Genomic DNA, 22,580 nt, shown 5'->3' on the forward strand with positions numbered 1-22,580 from the left:
GCACTGTTGTTTTCAGAGCTATTTCTACCCACCAAAGTCTGCTACACCAGTGCTCCTCCTACCCCAAGAACTGCCAACCTGCACCAGATTCAGATCTTAAGCAGGCTCTGTACTCCTGCTCTGATCTGCCACTTAATTCCTCCCACCAGGTGGTCCTGGGGCTAGAAGCAAGTGCAGCTGTAGTCCTCAGAGCTGTACCACCTCCACTGCCCTGGGGCAATGGCCAAAACGTGAACTCCTTTCACTCTGTCCCAGCAGTTTTTCCCACTAACCTTCTCTGTTGTCTTTGGTGTTTGTGGGTTGAGAAGTCTGGTAACTGCCACAGCTCACTGATTCAGGGCGCTAGGGCCTGTTTGCCCGGCTCTGGTCTGGTTGGTCCGGGTGTGGCCCATGCTGGATTCTGCTCCGCTCTGCTCCCAACTCCCTGTGATAGACCTTACCCAGCGACCATCCAGGCTGTTCTGGGCTGGAGCCCTGCTTCCCTCTGCTATTTCATGGATTCGGCAGTTCTAAAATTTGTTCAGAGCCATTTTTAATAGGTGTTTGGAGGGTCCTGGGGGAGAGCTTTAGGCAAGTCCCTGCCTTCCAGCTGCCGTCTTGGCTCCACCCCTACTGTCTTTGCTTCTATTAACACAAGGCTTCATAGGTTAAGTGTCAGACAAGTTATAAAAACATTAAGTAGTAAAAAAGTCAGAGGAGGGAGACATCACTGTGAGCAGGGCTGGGTAAGGTAGGCTTAATGGAGGGTGGCATCTGAGACAAGCTCTGAAGGATAGGTACAATTAAGATTAGGGTATACTAGAGGAAAAATCATTAGACTTCAAGTGAGAAGAGTAACTTGAGTTTCTCTTTCATCTCTTACTAGCAAGTCACTTAACTTTCTTTCTCTGTAAATTTTTAATTTGAGGGGGTGAGGAAGAGGAGGTAATAGACAATCTCTAAGGCCTCTGCCTGTTTTAAATCCTCTGGTCATATGGTCCCTTCCATTTCTGAAAGTCTAGGAGTTCATGAACTTCCTTGATTCCCATCTTTCCCTAGGGAAGGACCTCTTAAGGAGATCCATATAACTACCTTGTTATGAACTGCCTACCAGGAAATTTCTGTGGAATTCAGTGGAAGAGGCAAAGGCTGGGCAGCCAGAATTCCTCCTTTCCATTCTCAGTTTTTGAGGTGCCCTTAGTGGTAGCACATTCCCCAGAGTTGACCTATTTGAATAATGGGGATGGTAATATTTCCCTTGCTTTACAGGGGTGCTCCAGTACCATAATGAATGTTTTGCAAACCCTTTGAGATCCTTAGCCAGCAAGTGCAATATAAATGCTAATCATTATTAGCTGGATATTTCTCTTGTCACATGCTGAATGAGCTGTAAAATCCTCATACTGTGAAGGGGAAGGAGTGGCTTTCTTCCCTCTGTTGAGGACATAGCTCCTTCCCCCTTCCCTCCTTTCCACTCCCCTCCCTTCCTTTTCCACTTCTCTTTCCTCCCCTCCCCTCCCCGGCTGGTATTTTTCCTTCCAATAACATGGCAGGCTTTCCTCCCTAGCCTGAGCATACGGGAGCATTTCCCTGAATCATCAGGCAGCTTCATTTTGTTGCCACGGAAATTGGACCCTCTAATTGGGAATGATACAGAAAGATGTATTTTCTAATCCTCACCTTCTTCGTGATGTTTATTCACCAACCATCACCAACAAACATGCATATTGACCTCGCCTATTGTGGCTTTAAATGCCCTGTTACACTCCAAGCATGGGAATGAGCTAGTCACATGGAAGGTACTTAGTCTCACATGGACTGTTCATGTGCAAAGATGGAAAAAAAACCATGCTCACTTAAAAATGCAATAATCTTTGCAGGAATCTCCGTCTTCTTTACATTCACTTGAGTAACGCAAGAGAGGAGGCAAGATTTAAAAACGCTTTTTTGCCCTAAAGCAAAAATGAAGTCATTGTTCTAGGTCTCTTGTATTGGGGGTGGGGAAAGAAGCAATCAATATTTTATTCAGCTTAACAGCTGCAGTAATAACTTTGTCACAGCAGCAGGGCTGGTGCTTAATTACACAACTTAGACCTTTAACGCTTCCTGTTCTGGCTCTGGTACATGGGGGGGATCTGAGCTCCCTGATGGGGGGAGCTGCCCAGCTCTCAGCTCCAAAGCAAGTCAGGGGTGAGATGCTTATTTGCTGCTGCTGCTCTCACTGGAGACCTGGGTGTGAGAGTGTAGGGTCTGGCTAGAGGAGGGGTAGAGCTATTCAAGGCAACAGTGAATTAAAGGGTTTGGGGATTTAGGGATTATATACCCACATGCCCACATACCCACATGCCGCCTGGCACTACATGACCCAGCAGCTAGGTTTCCTCATATTAAGGGGACACAACACAAGATACACAGGCTGCAGGCTCACTGAAGCCAATGGAAGAAAGAAATGCTCTGAAATACCTTTACAAAACAAATTTCTCTTTTTGTATTAGACAAAGGGAGAACACACTGGGGGATAAGAAGATTGCTGTCCCTTGGGGATGATGTGTTAATTGCACTTGTTCATAATGGTACCCTATGAATAGTATATAGCATTGCAGGATATCAGAGCCAGAAAGAACTTTAGAACATAGAATGTGAGAATGGGATGGGACTTTTAGGGCAAAGAATATCAAAGCTAGAAATGCCTTTAGAACAAAGAATCTCACAGCTGGAGCGGTCCTTCAAACATCAGTGTCCCAGTTGGCTCATCGGACCATAGATCTAGAAGAAGGGAGCTAGAGGCTCTCTAGCCTTGTGCCCTCCTTTTACAAATAAGGAAACTGAGTTTAGAAAGGTGAACTTCCCTGTGTTCACACAAGCAAAAAGGGACATAAGCATGATATGTCATGCTGCCTTTCTTAGATAGAATATACTAGGGGCCTGGGACACAGTAGGTGCTTACTAAATGCTTGTTGATTTACTGATCTTGGAACCTAGAACATTGCATGTCAGAACTATGCCTTAAAGCTCATTTCACTTAATATCTTCATTTCACAGAAGTGGAAACTGAGGCCCAGGATGGGGAAGTGACTTGTCCAAAGTCAAAAAGCACATTATAGACAGAGGCAGAACTAGACCCATATTCTTTTTACTATTCCACATTGAATCTTTATGATTATTAATCAAATTTCTCAATTTTCATAAACTGTCCAAGTTAGTAGAACCTCATGTAATATATGTACAATACTCTTTTTAAGCCATGAGGGTTTAATAGTGCATGCAAAAAACTGACCTGGCTTCTAGTCAACTACATATATGGGATTCAGTCTTGAGGGAACTTGGTACTTTGGGAAGAATGAGCCTCTGGCTACTTCCATTCAAGTTGAAATTATACAGCAAACCAAAGGTGGTCCCTCGGTTCTACTCCTCACTCCTTGAAATTGGAAAGGTGATAGGATGTTGTTTTAAATTAATTAAATTTTAAAATTAAATTTAGAAAGGAGGGACAGCTTTCAATTCTCTCTCTTCTCTCTCTCTCGCTCTCTCGCTCTCTCTCTCTCTCTCTCTCTCTCTCTCTCTCTGGCTCGCTCTCTCTGTATCTCTCTCTCTCTGTCTCCTGGGTGGCAAGTAGTGCTGTCATGAAGCCAGCTTCCCTTACATAGACCACATATTCAATTGGTTGAACCTGGCCTCTGGCTGCCTTTTTGGATTTATGTGTGTTTCCTTTCCCAAGGACCTGGCCAAAAGTCATTCTCATCCATTCTCATCATCCAGGCTTGGAGGTGACCTTGTGGGTTTGAGAAGTCTGGAGTCCTGGGTCTGTCAGGTGGAACTGACTGGCAGCAAAGTATGTTCCTCTATCATAGTGGGTACTGCCAACAGGAAAGGAACTCAGCCTTGGGTCTGACTTTTGAGAAGATGTGGCATTTGAGGGAGACTATGTAGAGCTGTAGATCCAAGGTGAAATATAATATAACCACGCTCCCACTCAAGCCTGAGTGGTTTTCCTGAAGAACAGTGCTGTGACTTGTACTGTGAATTTGTGAGGGCATGCTGCTCCTGATTGGCTGAGAGAATGCTGAGTGCAAAGCCACGTACCTGCCGCAGGGGACTTAGTTCTCTCACCACCAACTGGCTGGAGCTCTTTTCTGCCTGTGTATTCTGAACTAAGTCCCTTGTGCATCTACATAGTATTGCACTCAGCATTCTTTCAGGCAATCAAGAATCACCTCCCTTTACACAGACCCAGCGTGAGTCACAGGACAGATCACAGGGTTGTCCCTCAGGAAAGCTACCCCAGACTTTAGTGGAAGCAGGGTTGCCATAAAATGCCCAATTTGCAATGCTGCAAACTGCTTCTTGTTTAGATTTTTTTTAATATTAACTTCCCTCAGACTATAACCATAGTTAGGACTTCTACACTTGTTTGTTTCTGTCAAATATGCTCCTATGAGCATTCTCTATCTATTGTTTATTTTGTATGCAGGAAATAAAAATTCATTCCACACTTGATACAGTATCATTCTACTCCCTGTGTTGGGGAAAATGCAGATATAAGCCAAAATCTAAGCTTTAAATATTTTCCCCTTGGATGAAGAGGTAGGGAACATGGGAGTCAAAGAGTATAAGAAAAGGAAACCAACCTCTCCTCCTTAGAAGCCAGTCTTCCCCCCCTCCCCAAACCCATCCTGGCCCAGACCACATGTGTGGGGTGGAGGTCCCTTGGTGAAGAAAGAACTGAGTGAAGTGCCCTAGCCTTGGGCCCAGCAACAACACCTCATGTTAGATTTGCATGGATCTACATAAGGTAGAAAGGGAGCTGCTCTGGGAGAGTCGGAGGACAGTGTTAAATCCCCATTGTACCACTTACTGCACTACCTCTGTGATCTGGGAAAGTCTCTTGCTGTCTCTGGGCCTCAGTCCCCTGATTTGCACAAGGAAGGTTTCATGCACCAAAGGGCCTTCCTAACTCTAAATCCTATAACTCATTGTTGTTAGAGTTGTCCAGTCCTTCATGACCCCACTTTGGGGGTTTTCTTGGTAAAGGTCCTGGAATGCACTGCCATTTCCTTCTTCGACTTATTTTACAGATGAGGAACTGAGTTTAAGTGACCTGCCCAGGGTAATACAGCTAATAAGTATCTAAGGTCAAATTTGAACTCAGGTCTTCCTGACCCCAGGCCCAATGCTCTATCCCTTGTGCCACCTAGCAGCCCAATTGCTGATTAGTTGATTTAAAATAATTGGATTGTTTAGTGTTGTTCCAGCATTGCTCATTAGACTTTTTCAAATATTCTATCTGGCTAATAATACTGAGGAAATGGAAATGAACACTAACATTGGATTTTTGGTTTTATTTCCTTATTTGTTTTTATTTTTAAAAATACTGCCTAATTCCCATGCCATTTCATTCATCTCATTCTAGAGAGGGAGAAAAATAGGCTTCAGTAGCCAAATGCAAAGTGAAAAGTCAGGAGTTTGGGGTTCCACTTAAAGATCTCCCTCCAACAATCTTAACGCCCTTGGACAAAAGAGCTGCCTGAGCCATTCATCCCAATTAAGCATTTATTAAATTTCTCCTTAGATTCAGAGGGAGAGTCAAGTACTTGGGGAGATACCAAGTTTAGCGAAGACGCATCCTTTATTCACCTTCATGGGAGTTGACGGTCTAGTAGGAAGATAAGATCCCATCCCAGATACCTGTAATGTACAGAATTATAAGAACACAAATTTTAGAATTAGAAGGGACCTGAGAAATTATCTAATCCAATCCTCTTATTTTACAGATTTTATAAAAGCCGAGGCCATAGCAGGTTAAGTGACTCACCACAGGCCATACAGCTCATAAGTAACAGAGCTGGAATCAGAATCCAGGTCCTCTGAATCCAAACCCAGGGGTCCTATATAGATTCATCAGAGAGCTGCAAAATATAGTGCTGTGTGAAGCTTTCAGAGGAAGAGTGTTGCCAAAAGGGGAAGGCTTTTGGATGGAACTAGCCTCTGACTTAGGCAAAAAGGAGGTAGGGAGGGCATCCAAAGCATGGAGAATAATGAAAGCCAATACACAGAAAAGTAAAGGCATGGGACGTGTTTGAGGCTCAGAGAGTGGTCTTGAAAATCTTAAGAGAAGGCAGGAGGCAGAAGTGTACTTTGACCTTTTCCTTGGGAACTCTAGTCCTCACACCAGCTCACACGTCAGACAGCCTCCTTAAGGACCATATTCTCAGAGCTGCTTCATGAGAATGTTAATTGCACATGAATGGATGTCAAGAAAAGCCATGGAGATATAACTGCAATGAAATGTTTGCCCGTATCCTGGGAAAGAAACACCTGTAATGCCATTCCAACAGCAGACTGTTTTCTTTAGGTTTAAGAAATGCTATCTCACCCCGTAAACTTTCACTAAGCTGTGTATCCAATCCTTGGCACTCCTGGGAACCTCTCTGTATACTGTGCCAGGTGCCTCCTTGTGGGCTGAGGGAACCAGCTTTGGTTCTCTGGCTAAATCACCATGAATTATAAAAATTTCCAAAATAGCTTGATGCCCATTTATGACTTATGTAACTTTGAGCAAACCACTTAACCTCTGAGCTTTTTCAGTTTGTTGGGCCATTCCTAGAAGTTTTCAAGACCCTGGACACATGAAGAGCTGTCTTTGGGAAGAGAGATTAGACTTGTTCTTCTTCAGCCTAGAAGACGGGACAAAAAGTGGTGGCTCAAAGTTGAAGAACATTTGATTTCTGTCCCATGTAGAATGTAAGCTCCTTGAGGGCATGGATTATTTTGTCTTTGTCTGTCAGTGCCTGGCATGGAGTAGGCCCTTAATAAATGCTTGTTGACTGAATTCTTGATTGAATATAAGAAAAACTTGATAACAATTAGTGATTTCCCATATTAGAATGGGTTTGTGTCCAAGGGTGTTAATTTGCTGTTAGGGGAGGTCTTCAAGGAGAGTTTGGTTGAGGATTCCAGGGATGTCATGAGGGGCATTAAGGCTCTGGTGTGAGTGGGATGAGGTGACCTCTTTTAATTCTGAGATTGTACGGTCCCATGAATCACTGGGTGGATAGCTACTCTATGACAATTTTCTCTCCCCCTACAAATTTTTTAAGCAAATGAAATCTGGTTTAAACAAATTTATTGAGTGATGAGGTAGACAGAAGAATGTGGGAGCTTGTGGCTATACATGGGCTTTGCTCTGGTCAGATAGATGGAGACATGGAGAGGTTGAAGGCTGACAGCAATTGCTTTTCCTAATAGTTTTATATCCCGTTGAACTCTTAGTATGGCCCTCTGCCCTCCACTCTCCCTTCTCCCTCCCTTCCTTTGTTTAGCCTGCCTATTACCTCCTGCATGGGCTGAAAAATTGCTATCTTAATAACCGCTGCTAAATGCAAAGAGTCTGACTCAATCTTCACCAAAAACAAGGAGGTAAAAAGTCACTGAGGTGAAAACAAGTGAAGATAAAACAGAGACTCTCTGAATTTTAATCATATGGAAGCAGCAGTGTATTGCTAAAGCAGTGCCAAACTTGGGGTCTAAAGACATGAGGTTCAAATGCCAGTCCTGACATTCTTTGTGTGACCGCTGACAAATCACTTAAACACCCTGAGCCATCAGGATCGAGGAGAATGATGCTATTTACAGTGTACCTCACAGGGTCAATATGAACAAAGCGCTAGATGGAGTCACTCCATCAACAAGCATTTATTAAGCAGCTCCTTTGTGCCAGACACCATGCTAGGTGCTGGGGTTACAAAGATGAAAATAGTCAGCCTCTGCCCTGAAAGATACGAAATAGGAGATGATGATGATGATGATGTTGCCGCTGTTGTTTTTGATATTTTCATCCCCAAATATTCTACCATAGTTATGTTCACCCAGCCTCCTCCATTCCCCACCCCCGAACTTCTCATTATTCCTGAATATCTTATCTCCCTCCTATTATTCTAACCCAGTATGTCCCACACTTCTGCATATCTCCTAGACCCCTGGACTAACTCTGCATCAATAGATTGAAATGAGGGCTGACTGGGGAACAGGGCAACCAGAATATACGCCATCTTGGAGTGGGGGGGAGGGTAGAAATGGGGAGAGAATTTGTAATTCAAACTCTTGTGAAAACCAATGCTGAAAACTAAATATGTTAAATAAATAAATTAAATTAAGAAAAAAATAGATTGAAATGCCATACACTGAAAACAAATTCCTTTAAAGGGTTAAACCATATGAATATATGGATACTGAATGGAGAGTCAGGAGACCTGGATGTATGTACTAGATTGGACACTAACTTGTCATATGTGACCGAGAAAGTCACTTTACTTCAGTGGGCTTTCATGTAAAATGAGAAAGGTAATAGAGAAGGGTACAAGAATTTAAGTAAATATTTAGGGTCAAATTTGAATTCGAGGCTTCCTGAATCTAGGCCCAGCCAGCATTCTCTCCACCGCACAACCCAGTGGCCTCATAGGGCTCCATGATCTCTAAGCTCCTTTCCTCATCTGTCATCCTATGTATCAATGTCCTTCTCAGCCATAATATTCTATCCCAAGAGCCTTTATCCTATGTTCTTTGTTTTAACGTCTCTCCCAGGTGCTCCATTTAATGATTCTATGATTCTTACAACTAGCAGGTGCTAGAAAAGGTCTAAGGCTCTTATATCCATTCAGTATCTGAATAGCAGGCTGCCTGGCAACCCCCTTCCTCCATCTTTCTCCATCACCTCCCCGCTACACACACAGACACACACACCTGAGCTAGGGAGTATAAGGAGAGAAAAAGGGATAGATGGGAGATGCTGTGAAGATTATTGTTGTTCAGTTGTGTCTGACTCATTGTGACCCCCATTTGGGGTTTTCTTGGCAAAAAAACTGGAGTGGTTTGCCATTTCTTTCTCCAGCTCATTTTACACATGAGGAAACTGAGGCAAACAGGGTTAAGTGACTTGCCCAGGGTCACACAGCTAGTCTTCCTGACTCCAGGTCCAGCACTATATCTACTGTGCCACCTAGCTGCCCCAGAATCAATAGAGCTTGATAAATGATTGGATCTGTAGATGAAGGAATAGAGAAAAGTCTAAAATTATGTTGTGATTTTAAGCCTGGGTGACTAGGAGGATGGGAATACAATGGATACAAATTGGGAAGGAGGGAGGAGGAACAGGTTTCAGAGGAAGATGATGAGTGTACGTTTGGACATGTTGGGAGGATATAGAACACAGAATATTAGACTGAAAGGAAGCTTCAGAGTCAGGACATTTGTCTTTCTCTATTCTGGTGCCATCTATGTTTCTTCATTGTCTTTCAGAAGGCGCAAATGGTGACTCAGCAAGCATAGTAACCAGTTCCTCCAGTATCTTGACATGCAGTTCAGCTGGTCTTGGTGATCTGAGATCTGGGCAGCTAAGTGCTTTCTTCCTCTCTCTGTACTCATCTTGGGTGATGCTTCATAGTAATCATTTTGGTTCTGTCCTTTCTAGTCATAGGATCATGGATTTAGAGCCAAAAGGGACTTTGAAGGTCATTTAATTTAATCTCTTCATTTTATAGATTAGGAAACAGTGGCCCAGCAAATTGAAGTAACTCACCTAAGGACATACAGGTAGGTAGAGTCAAGATCATCCTCCTTGACATAGAAAATAGGAACAAAATAAAGTTGAATATTTCCTCATCCATTATCACCATCCTATGGTCTCTCTTCTTTGACTCCCCTGTTCTTCCAGATACATGTAAAAGAAAAAAATCTCTGTTTTTTGGTCCCAGCATTTGTTGCCGCTCCGACCTCATTCTGAGGGTTTAGTGGTCTTGACACTATTCTTATAGGGCCACTCCGTAGTATGGATTCATGCTCTGTTACTTGCCTGTTTCTATAATTTATATGTGGTTTTTGTTTTTAAATTGAAGCTAATAGATGAGTTTTCCTATGCATTCATATCATACAACTTCTCTTTTTCTTGCTCCTAGCAATTGCTTCTGTTTGCGCCTTCAGAATTTCATTCTTGAGATTTTCCCATCCTTCCTAAGCTAACTTCCCTCTGTAGAATATTAGTCCATAAGATCCTAACTATCATTTCTCCGAACTCTTAAATCTGCTCCCCAAAATCTAGGGTGCATTTCAGATGATGTCTGACGTTCCTCTTTTTCCATCACTAAAGTTAAAATGGAGTGGTCAGTTCTCTGCAACGTTCTCTAAAGCAACCCATTTTTTTCAATATCCCATCAAGTTAAAAAAAATCATACCTCCGCCATCACCCTTAAAGGATGAAATCTTCATTAAAGGAAGTCAAGACCACTTAGCTGCTTTTGGCAGAGAGCTCCAACAGATATCTATTTAATAGAAATATGCCTCCACCTTGGGCTTGTGATCTGTTTTCTGATGTTTTCATCTATTCCTCCTTTCTGTTCAAGTGGTCTATAGTATACTTACACAATAATCTTTGCCTCCTGGGTTCTCTGGCTTCCTTCAAGTCTCAGCTAAAGTCCCACCTTCGGCAAAACTCCTTTCCCAGTTTTTCTTAAGGGTAGTGCCTTCCCTCTGAGATTACCCTGCCAATTTATCCTGTACATATCTTTTTTGTGTGTATATGTGTCTGTGTGTGTATATATACATGCAAATATACATGCACATACACACATACACTTTGGATATTTCTATATGTCTATACATTCATATAGACATATATAGTTCATATATATGTTGTTCTTTGACTAGGACATATCAACAACTGGATACATACATATACACATAAATATATGTTAAGAGAGAGTTTGTGTGTATATATGTGCATACTTGCACATGCCTACACACATACACTTTGATATGTCTATATACAATTTCTATACATACATATATACACATGTAGTTCATATATCTGTAGTTCATTTACTAACTAGGGCACTTGTCACCACCTGGAGATATACTTATACATATACATTTAATACACATATACACATACACATACACATACACATACACATACACATACATATACATATAGACATACATATAGACATAGACATAGATATATCTATGTATGTGTATATGTATATGTGTGATATATGTGTATGTGTATATATGTATGGATATGTATGTGTGTATATTTATGTATGTATGTATGTGTATATATGTATATGGATGTCAAGGAGAGCCATGGAATATGTATATACATACATGTATATATGTGTATACACATATGTATATATTGTATACATACACACAATTGTAAAGAGAAAATTGTGTATATATACACATAAATGTGTGTATGTATGTGTTTATGTGTGTATGTATGTATATATATATATATATATATGTACTTGTGTATTTGTTTCTATGTTGTTTCTGACATCATTAAGGAGAATTCCTTAAAAATAGGGTTTATTTTCTAGACTTTCTTTGTATCCCCAGCACTTAGCAGAGTGCCTGGCACATCATAGATGCCTAATAAATGCTAGTTAACTGACCGTTTCTGTTTCTCTCCTCATTGATCTTCACCTAAATACCCTTCTACCACACTCCCTCCTGGCTTGCCTTCCCATCCACCCTCCCCAACCCATTCCTGGATTTCCTCATAGACATATATTTTTCAATATTATAATGCTATTTAAATGGTTCATCTCCTTATATTTTCTTTTCCTTTGGAAAAAAGTACAATTTCCCAGCCTGATGTTTCAGTCATAAGCTCCATCACACCAAGTCTTATAACTCTGAGGTCAAATTTGCTTCCTGATGTTAGGATTCCTGGTTCACTTTACACATCACTGGAGGTTGCTGTGAGGAAAGCATTTTGTTTACCTAACTTTGCTATATATGTGAACTGCTATTTATTATTAGCAGTTAGTAGTGGCATCAAGAATAATAATTATACCGAGTAAGTTACGGTGCAAGTTACCTATGGACCTATGGACTTTGCCCCTTTTGGAGGTTCTCCTGGGCTGGCCCCCGTCCGTGTTTGTGTTTAATAAGCATCCCCCAAGCCTGCCCTCCTTGGAGAACATCATTCACTTGCTAAGCAGTTTTGGCTCAGGTCCCCTCAACTTTTCAGCTTGGATTTTGTAACAGGCCAAATTCCAAGCCAAAGCGGGATAAACAAGATTGCATGGCTAATGATTTGTGAGCCTGCCCGGAATGCAATTTACTGGAGAATTTCAGCGGAGACTTTGTAACCCACTAATAGAGCGCTGTGCAGTAGTTCCAACAGGACAGATTTCCCAAGCCCTGCAGGGTGACTGTCTGCTGGTTTTTTTTTTTTCCTCCAGTCCTGTTCATTCAGGAACTGGGACCCTTGCCAACAAGTGGGAATTTTTTTTTGCTTTAACCTGCCTTTTTCATTGATTCCTAAATTTAGTTGAGTGACAATGTCTCCGCCATGGGCATGAAGAGTTGAGGAAATGATTGAAAGAGCTAAGGGGCAAACGCCATCATTTGGGACTCAGTAGGCCTTGAGACTAACTCACTGGCATACCTGCTCTGCCATGGCTGTGGGCACATGGTTGTGGTATAGTGAGTATTTTATTGCTAAGAGGAGTAGAATGACTCTCCCTTCTCCCCCTCCATTCATATGTTCTTATCATGCCCAGCAGATTTAGCTTCTGTAACCATTCTTCAATATGTCCCCTCCTTTCTCTTCCTATTCCCAGTTGCCGCCATCATTAAAAATCTACCTGGACTATTTAATAACCACCTAACAGGTCTTTTCAGGCAGCAAGGTGGCCTAGTGGATAGAGTTCCAGGCCTGGAGTCAGGAAGACTCATCTTCCTGATTAGAAATCTGGCCTTAGACACTTACTAACTGTGTGACCCTAGCTAAGTCACTTAACCGTGTTTGACTCACTTTCCTTATCTGTAAAATAAGTTGGAGAAGGAAATGGCAAACCACCCCAGTTATTTTTGCCAAGAAGACCCCAAATGGGGTCATGAAGAGTCAGATGCAACTGAAACGTATGAACAATTACAACAACAGGTCTTTCAACTTCCACTTTCTCCTCACTCCAAATCTTCCTTCAGGCAATGCCAATAAAATCTTTGTTAACCATAGATCTGGTTATATTATGATTCTGATCAAAAGTCTTCAGTGGCCTACTGCTGCCTACCCAATAAAGGTCAAACTCTTTTATCCTGGCATTCAAAGCCCTCCACAATTTATTACCACTTCAACTTTCTAATCTTATATCATTCCCCTCAATCCTCTTTATAATCTATATAATCTAGCAAAACTGGTCTATTAGGACCACACCCTCTTCTCTTATATCTTCTTGCTTTTGCAGAGGGAGACTGAGGATAGGTTGGGATTACCCAAGTCTATAATGCCCTTACTTCTGATCATGATCCATTAATTTCTATTCATCCTCTAAAGCCCAGCTGAAATCATCACCCCGTGCAGGATGGCTCCTTCCTCTGTTGGCAATAATCTTTCTCTTAGAACTCACATAGTTCTATGTTATACCTTTCTAACATGCTAATTATGTAATGTTGTCTATTATAGGAGGCAAGGTGGCATAATGGAAGCTGCAATGGATTTGGAAGAAGAGTACCTGGGATCAAATTCTGACTCTGCTGTGTGACACTGAGTGAATCCTTTAACTACTCTGGATCTCATATGTAAAATGAAGGGGTTGAACACAAAAGAAATGCATAAAACAAACAGGAGTCATTAAGATCCCTCCCAGCTCTAAACCTATGATCCTACTGTAACTCTCCCTTGCCTCCCTCTCCTTTGGAGCACACCCAGCTGGCCTTCTAGGCAAGTGAATAGAAGCATAGGGGAGGCTTCTTTCTGGCCATGTGCGATGGAGAGTCCCTTAGCCCACATCAGAATTTGTGCGATATTCTCTTTCTGGTTTCCATCTTCAGACAATGTTTTCTTGTTTCTACTCCCTTTTCTCAGCATCAGTTCATGTAAGTCTTTCCAAGTTTTTCTGAAGTCTGCCTGTTCATCATTTCTTATAGGACAATAGTGTTCCGTTACATTCCTATACACAACTTGTTCAGCCATTCCCCAATCTATGGGCATCCCCCCAGTTTCTAATATTTTGCCACCACTAAAAGGGCTGCTAGACATATTCTTGTACATGCAGGTTCTTTTCCCTTTTTATGATCACTTTAGGATACAGATCTAGTAGTGGTATTGCTGGATCAAAGGTATAGACAATTTGGTTGCCCTTTGGGCATAGTTACAAATTGCTCTCCAGAATGATTGGATCAGTTCCTTTGTGACTAATTTTTGAGTCCACTCTCCCCAGGGACAAAGTGGAAAAGAAAATATGCTCTGGTTTGTGGATGCTTTGATAACTTCTGTCCTTGTTATACCTTTTCAGTAAACAAACCTTAAAAGCTAATTTATTTCAACTAGTTGATCAGTATGGGAGGGGGGAGTTACACCTAAAATCCTAAGAGTTAGACACTCTTTGAGGACCTGGTTCACTAATTCAGGTGGGAATTGTGGAAATGGCCCTAGAGGAAGTATTATAGTATGATCTGTGTTTGTGTCTTATGTCACTACTAGACTATGAACTTCATGAGGGAGAGGGTAATAGGAATTAATTATTTTTTGAATGAATAAATGAATGTTGAAAGCAATGACTTTTTTCCCTTTGGGATAAGGAGTGAACAATTGAGGAATCTTAAATCTTTAAAAAAAATTTCTTTTGTTATAGTTTTTTTTTAAGCTAAGTTGCTGTCTAAGAGTCCTTCCAGTTTTAAATCCCTTTAAACTCCAATGCTCTCAACTCTTTCACATGCCACAGCCCAGGAGAAGTTTCCTTAATACTTTTTTATTCCACGTTTTACAGATTTAAGGCTAGACATCTGAAAATCTTAGTGTAGAAGAAAAGGTAAATAGTATGGGATGATGTGATGTGGTGTTGCATGCCCTGGTGAGGAATAATGTCCTGTACAAGGACTCAGGAGTTCTGTACTCAAGTCCTAATTCCATTATTAATTCACTGTGACCTCAGATAAGTCACTTCCTTTCTTTGGGCCTCAATTACTTCATCTATAAAATGGGGAGAATAATAACCATGGGATAAACAAGAACCTGTAGAACTCCTAATCTCTGGCTTTGGCTGCTTCACCATAGGGAGCTAACAGTTGAATTCACAACACATGCTGGTGCAGAGGTACATGTAGTCCAACAACCACAAGGCAGTTTTTCTGCCTTCTGATGCAGGAAGCCAAAGCTTTGGGGGAAATTATTCCTTTTTTAGAAGAAAAAAAAACTTAATCCTTTTTGCCTACTATTGCTCAATTTCTCCGTTGTCATTCCAATTGTGATTGCCACTTAAGGTGAGAGAATTCTGCCATGTTATAAGACGGGAAGGTGGTAAAAACAAGCCCTAAATCTGGAGCCAGAGAGTCAGGGTTCAAATCTTGGCTTTGCTACCTACTGCCCTTGAGCAAATCACTTAATCTCTGTCAGCCTCAGTTTCCTTATCTGCAAAATGAAGGAGTAAGATTAGTTAACCTCTTAGGTCCTTCCAGATCTAATTTCTGTGATTCTATATTTTGTTTTTCAATTGTTCTAAGACATTTCTCAAATATTTCTGTTTTGGTAAAACTCATAGCCTTTTTGTGTGGCATATTTTTTCCTCATTTTCAAATCAGTGTGCTCATTATAAGGAAGGAAGGAAACAAACATTTGTTAAGCATTTGTTACATCCTAGGAACTGTGCTAAGCGCTTTCCAAATGTTATCTCATTTGATTCTCACAAAAACCCTTATCCCCATTTTATAATTGAGGAAACTGAGACAGAAAGAGGTGAAGCTTTAACCTTTTATTATTAATTAACCTCTTATTATTAATCCTTTTATTAAGGGGATTTGTTCTGTGAAGTTTGGATTCAGTCAAAAGGCTGCCCTTGAGGACCTAGAGGGCCACATGAGGCCTGGAGGCCACAGGCTCCTCACCCCTGGTCGTTAAGGGATTTACCCAGGGTCACATAGCTAGTAAGAGTCTGAGGACACAGCCAAGATGGCAGGGAAATGGCAGTGACTCGTCTGAGCTCTCCTCCAAACTCCTCTGAACACCTTTAAATAATGCCATAAAATAATTCCTGGAGTGGCAGAAAACACAAAAAGACAGAGTGAAATAATTTTCCAGCCAAAGATAACTTAGAAGGTCAGCAGGAAATGTCTGCCACAACTGAGTGAGAGTGAGGCATAGTCCAGAGTAGGCCCCAGCAGCACAGACCCAGACCCAGCAAATCAGGAAGAGGCCTTAGGAGCTACCGAATCAGCTACTTCTGAAGATCTCAGCCCACAGATGGTAAGGGGGTCAAACAAATGGTCAGAAAGAGATTACAGGGGTCTCTTTACTAGCACAGAGGCAAGACTCTGTTGCTTTGCCCATACCTGGAACCAGGTTGCAATCCTGTGTGGCAGTCCCAGGGTGAGGGGGAGCACTAGCTTAGCAGAAGAGTTTGTAGCCACAGTGGACTAGAAACCCTTGTCACAGTTCCAGGGCAGAAAAGAGTAACTTGTGGTCACTCACAGACCATAGAACAGGCCAGGAGAATAAGAAACACACCTCCCCTTATATCACACCACCTTAAAAGAACTGAAAACTTACAGGTGCCTAGAAGTATCTCTGAAAACAGCTGCACAATGCCCCTGAAGCATGAAACAGTGCACCTTCCACCCTGGAAGCAGAGTCCCACTTTAACAAAGAATTAAAAAATCACCAAATAGGCTGGGAAAATGAGCAAACAGCAGGAAAAAAAAAAAACTCTGACCATAGAAAGTTACTGTGGAGACAAGGAAGATCAAAACACGTACTCAGAAGAAGACAACAAAGTCAAAGCTCCTACATCCAAAGCTTCTAAGAAAAATATGAATTGGTCTCAGGTCATGGAAAAACTCAAAAAGGATTTTAAAATCAAGTAAAAGACGTAGAGGAAAAATTGGGAATAGAAATGAGAATGGTGCAAGAAAATCATGAAAAATGAGTCAATAGCTTGGTAAAGGAGACACAAAAATATGATGAAGAAAATGACACCTTTAAAAACAGACTAGGCCAAATGGTAAAAGAGGTACAAAAAGCCAATGAAGAGAATGCTTTAAAAAAACAGAATTGGCCAAATGGAAAAAGTGACACAAAAATTCACTGAAAAAAAAAGTTAATTGGCCAAATTGGGAGGGGAAAAAGGTATAAAACTCACTGAAGAAAGTAATTCCTCAAAAATTAGAATTGAGTAAAAGGAAGCCCATGACTTTTTGAGAAATTGAGAAACAATAAAAAAATAACAAAAAATGAAAAAAATAGAATACAATGTGAAATGTCTCATTGGAAAAACAACTGACCCAGAAAATAGATCCAAAAGAGATAATTTAAAAATTATTGGACCACCTGAAAGCCATGATCAAAAAAAGAGCCTAGACTTCATCTTTCAAGAAATTATCAAGGCAAACTAGAACCAGAGGGTAAAATATAAATTAAAAGAATCCACTGATCACTTCCTAAAAGAGATGCCAAAATGAAAACTGCCAGGAATATTATAGCCAAATTCCAGAGCTCCCAGGTAAAGGAGAAAATATTTCAAGCAGCAAGAAAGAAACAATTCAAGTACTGTGGAGCCACAGTCAGGATAACACAAGATTTAGCAGCTTCTACATTGAAAGATCGGAGGTCTGGGCAGTTAGGTGGCACAGAGAGTAAAGTACCAGCCCTGGAGTCAGGAGGACCTGAGTTCAAATCTGACCTCTGACACTTGACACACTTACTAGCTATGTGACCTTGGGCAAGTCACTTAACCCCAACTGTCCTGCCTTCCTCCCTCAAAAAAAATTGGAGTTCTTGGAATATAATATTCCAGAGGGAAGGAGCTAGGGTTGCAATCAAGAATCACCTACCCAGAAAAACTTATAAGCCTTCAGGGTGAAAAAAATAGACATTCAACGAAATAGAGGACTTTCAAGCATTCTCGGTGAAAAGACCAGAGCTGAATACAAAATTTGACTTTCAAGTACAAGACTCAAGAGAAACATAAAAAGGTAAACAGGAAAGGGAAATCATAAGGAACGTAATAAGGTTAAATTGTTTATATTCCTACGTGGGAAGATGATACTTGTAACCCATAAGAACTTTCTCATTATTAGGGCAGTTAGGAGTATATATAGACAGAGGGCACAAAGGTCAGTCGACTATGAAAGGATGATATCTAAAAATATAAAATAAAACTAAAAGGTGAGAGAGTAATGTACTGGGAGAAAGGGAAAAGGAGAGGTAGAATGGCGTAAGTTATCTCACATAAAAGAGGCAAGAAGAAGCTTTTACAGTGGAAGGGAAGAAGGGGGAACCTTACTCTCATTGGCTCAAAGAGGGAATAAAATGCACACTCAATTGGGTATAGAAATCTATCTTATCCTCTAGGAAAATAGGAGGGGAAGAGAATAAGAGAATGGGGGGAGTGATAGAAGGGAGGGCAGACTGGGAGAGGAGGTAGTCAGAAGCAAACACTTTTTCAGGAGGACAGAGTGAAAGGAGAGAGAGAATAGATTAGGCAGTGGCAGCAGGACAGGAAATAAGAAGGAGGGAAATACAGTTAGCAATAGTAACTATGAAAAAAATTTGAAGCAAATTTCTCTGATAAAGGCCTCAGTTCTCAAATATATGGAAAACTGAGTCAAATTTATGAAAATAAGAGCTATTCCCCAGTTGATAAGTGTTAAAAACATGAAGTTTTCAGATGAAGTCACCAAAGCTATCTGTAGCCATATGAAAAAATGTTCTAACTCACTATTGATTGGAAAAATGAAAATTAAAACAATTCTGAGGCATTGCCTCATACCAATTAGATTGGCTAATAGGACAGAAGAGGAAAGTGACAAATGTTCAATCATCCTGTGGAGCAAGGGCTATAAAGCCATGCACACCCTTTGACCTAGCAATACCACTGCTGGGTTTATATCCCAAAAGAGATTAAAAACAAAAAGGAAAAGTACCAACAGGTACAAGAATATTTGTAGCAGTTCTTTTCTGTGGGTAAAGAATTGAAAATTGAGGAGATGCCCATCAGTTGGGGAATGGCTGAGCAAATTGTGGTATGTGAAGGTGACAGAATCCGATTCTGCTGTAAGAAATGATGAGTAGGATGCTCTCAGAAAAACCTGGAAAGACTTACATGAGCTGATGCAAAGTGAAATGTACTGAGTACAAAGTAACAGCAATACCATAAAAGATGATCAACTGTGAATGACTTGGCTATTCTCAGCAATACAATGATCCAAGATAGTGCTGAAGGACTTATGATGAAAAATGCTATCCATCCCCAGAGAAAGAACTGACGGTGTCTAAATGCAGATTGAAGCATACTTGTTTTACTTTCTTTATTTTTATTGAGGGTTTTTTATGGTCTATATTTTCTTTCACAACATGACTAATGTGGAAATGTTTTGCATGACTACACATGTATAACCTATAATGAATTGCTTGCCTTCTCAACAAGGTGTGGAGGGAAGAAGGGAGAGAATTTGGAATTCAAAGTTTTAAAAGCAAATGTTAAAAATTGTTTTCACCTGTAACTGGGGATAGATAAAATACTAAAAAGTTTTTTTTAAATAATTCAATATAGGGGGCAGAGCCAAGATGGCAGCTGGAAAGCAGGCACTTGCATAAGCTCCCCACCAGGTCCCTCCAAACATCTATAAAAAATGGCTCTGAATAAGTTCTAGAACTCCAGAACCCACAAAATAGCAGAGGGAAGCAGAGCTCCAGCCCAAGACAGCCTGGATGGTCGCTGATTAAGGTCCATTGCTCAGATCTGGGAGCCGAGTGGAGCAGAGCTCAGCGTGAGCTGTGCCTGGACCAACCAGATCAGGAGCCAGGCAGAACAGGCCCTAGCACCCTGAATCAGTGAGCTGTGGCAGTTACCATACTTCTCAACCCACAAACACCAAAGACAACAGAGAAGGTTAGTGGGAAAAGCTGCTGGGACAGAGTGAAAGGAGTTCCTGGTTTGGTCACCACCCCTGGGACAGCAGAGGTGGTGCAGCTCTGAGGCTGCTTACAGAGCTACAGCTGCACTTCTCCCAGCCCCAGGCACACCCAGTGGGAGGAATTAAGCAGCAGGTCTGAGTGGGAGTGCAGAGCCAGCTTAGATCTGAGTCCTGTCCCAGTTGGCAATTCTTGGGGGAGGAGTAGCACTGGTATGGCAGAGCTTGGTGTGCACAAATAGCTTGAAAACAACAGCACAGCCCCTCAAGCTTGGGACAAAGTATTCTATACTCTACAAGCAGTCATACACCCATGAAAAACTCAAGGGTCAAGTAAGTTGGCTGGGAACATGGCCAGGCAGCGAAAATGGACTCAGATTCAGACTCAGACTTTGGAATCTTTCTTTGGTGACAAAGAAGACCAAAACATACAGCCAGAAGAAGTCAACAAAGTCAAAGAGCCTACATCAAAAGCCTCCAAGAAAAACATGAACTGGTCTCAGGTCATGGAAGAGCTCAAAAGGGATTTGGAAAAGCAAGTTAGAGAAGTAGAGGGAAAATTGGGAAGAGAAATGAGAGTGATGTGAAAAAACCATGAAAAACAAGTCAATGACTTGCTAAAGGAGACACAAAAAATACTGAAGAAAATAATACCTTAAAAAATAGACTAACTCAAATGGCAAAAGATCTCCAAAAAGCCAATGAGGAGAAGAATGCCTTGAAAGGCAGAATTAGCCAAATGGAAAAGGAGGTCCAAAAGACCACTGAAGAAAATACTATCTTAAAAATTAGATTGGAGCAGGCAGAAGCTAGTGACTTTATGAGAAATCAAGATATTATCAAATAGAACCAAAGGAATGAAAAAGTCGAAGACAATGTGAAATATCTCATTGCAAAAACCACTGACCTGGAAAATAGATCCAGGAGGGATAATTCAAAAATTATTGGACTACCTGAAAGCCATGATCAAAAAAAGAACCTAGACCTCATCTTTCAAGAAATTATCGAGGAGAACTGCCCTGATATTCTAGAGCCACAGGGCAAAATAGAAATTGAAAGAATCCACCAATCGCCTCCTCAAAAAGATCCCAAAAAGAAAACTCCTAGGAATGTTGTTGCCAAATTCCAGAGCTCCCAGATCAAGGAAAAAATACTTCAAGCAGCCAGAAAGAAACAATTTGAGTATTGTGGAAACATAATCAGGATAACACAAGATCTAGCAGCTTCTATATTAAGGGATTGAAGGGCTTGGAATATGATATTCCAGAGGTCAATGGAGGTAGCGTTAAAGCCAAGAATCACCTACCTAGCAAAATTGAGTATCATGCTCCAAGGCAAAATATGGATTTTCAATAAAATAGAGGACTTTCAAGCTTTCTCAGTGAAAAGACCAGAGCTGAATAGAAAATTTGACTTTCAAACACAAGAATCAAGAGAAGCATGGAAAGGTAAACAAGAAAGAGAAATCATAAGGGACTTACTAAAGTTGAACTGTTTTGTTTACTTTCCTACATGGAAAGATGATGTGTATAATTCATGAGACCTCAGTATCAAGGTAGCTGAAGGGAATATACATATATAGAGAGACAGAGGGTACAGGGTGACTTGAATATGAAGGGATGGTATCTAAAAATGTAAAATCAAATTAAGGGATGAGAGAGGAATATATTGAGAGAGGGAGAAAGGGAGAGATAGAATGGAGTAAATTATCTCACATAAAAATGGCAAGACAAAGCAGTTCTGTAGGAAGGGAAAGGGGATCAGGTGAGCGGGAATGAGTGAATCTTGCTTTCATCAAATTTGACCTGAGGAGGGAATAACATATACACTCAATTGGGTAAGGAGATTAAAAAAGGGGGGATGATAGAACAGAGGGCAGATAGGGGGAGGAGGTAATAAAAAAAACACTTTCAAAAAGGGACAAGGTCAAGGGAGAAAATTCAATAAAGTGGGATAGAATAGGAAGGAGCAAAATATAGTTAGTCTTTCACAACATGAGTATCGTGGAAGGGTTTTACGTAATGATACACATGTGGCCTATGTCGAATTGCTTGCCTTCTTAGGGAGGGTGGGTGGGGAGGGAAGAGGGGAGAGAATTTGGAACTCAAAGTTTCAAAAGCAGATGTTCAAAAAAAAAGCTTTTGCATGCAACTAGGAAATAAGATATACAGGCAATGGGGCATAGAAATTTATCTTGCCCTACAAAAAAGTAAGGGAACAGGGGATGGGGGAGTGGGGTGACAGAAAGGAGGGCTGACTAGGTAATGGGGCAATCAGAATATATGCCATCTTGGAGTGGAGGGGAAGGTAGAAATGGGGAGAAAATTTGTAATTCAAACTCTTGTGAAAATCAATGCTGAAAACTAAAAATGTTAAATTAAATAAACAAATTTTAAAAAATAATTCAATATAAACAAAAGAGTACAAGGCAATCACACAGAAATATGTGTACTCCAAATACCAGATGATCAAGTACAGATTGATAGAGACCATATACAAGCCACAGAGAGAAATCCCAAATTTTAATGACAGAGAAACATTGCAGCTAACCTCTAAAACTTTAATATTAAGTAATAATTTTTATAAGCTGCCAGGAGGATGCTTCTGCATGCCAAAGAAAAACAGTCTAAATTATGCAAGATTATTTTTAATTCATGAGAAATAAATTTTAGGATGGAATTTTCTGAAAA

The sequence above is a fragment of the Trichosurus vulpecula genome, chromosome 3 (assembly GCF_011100635.1).
Source record: "Trichosurus vulpecula isolate mTriVul1 chromosome 3, mTriVul1.pri, whole genome shotgun sequence".
NCBI lineage: Eukaryota > Metazoa > Chordata > Mammalia > Diprotodontia > Phalangeridae > Trichosurus > Trichosurus vulpecula.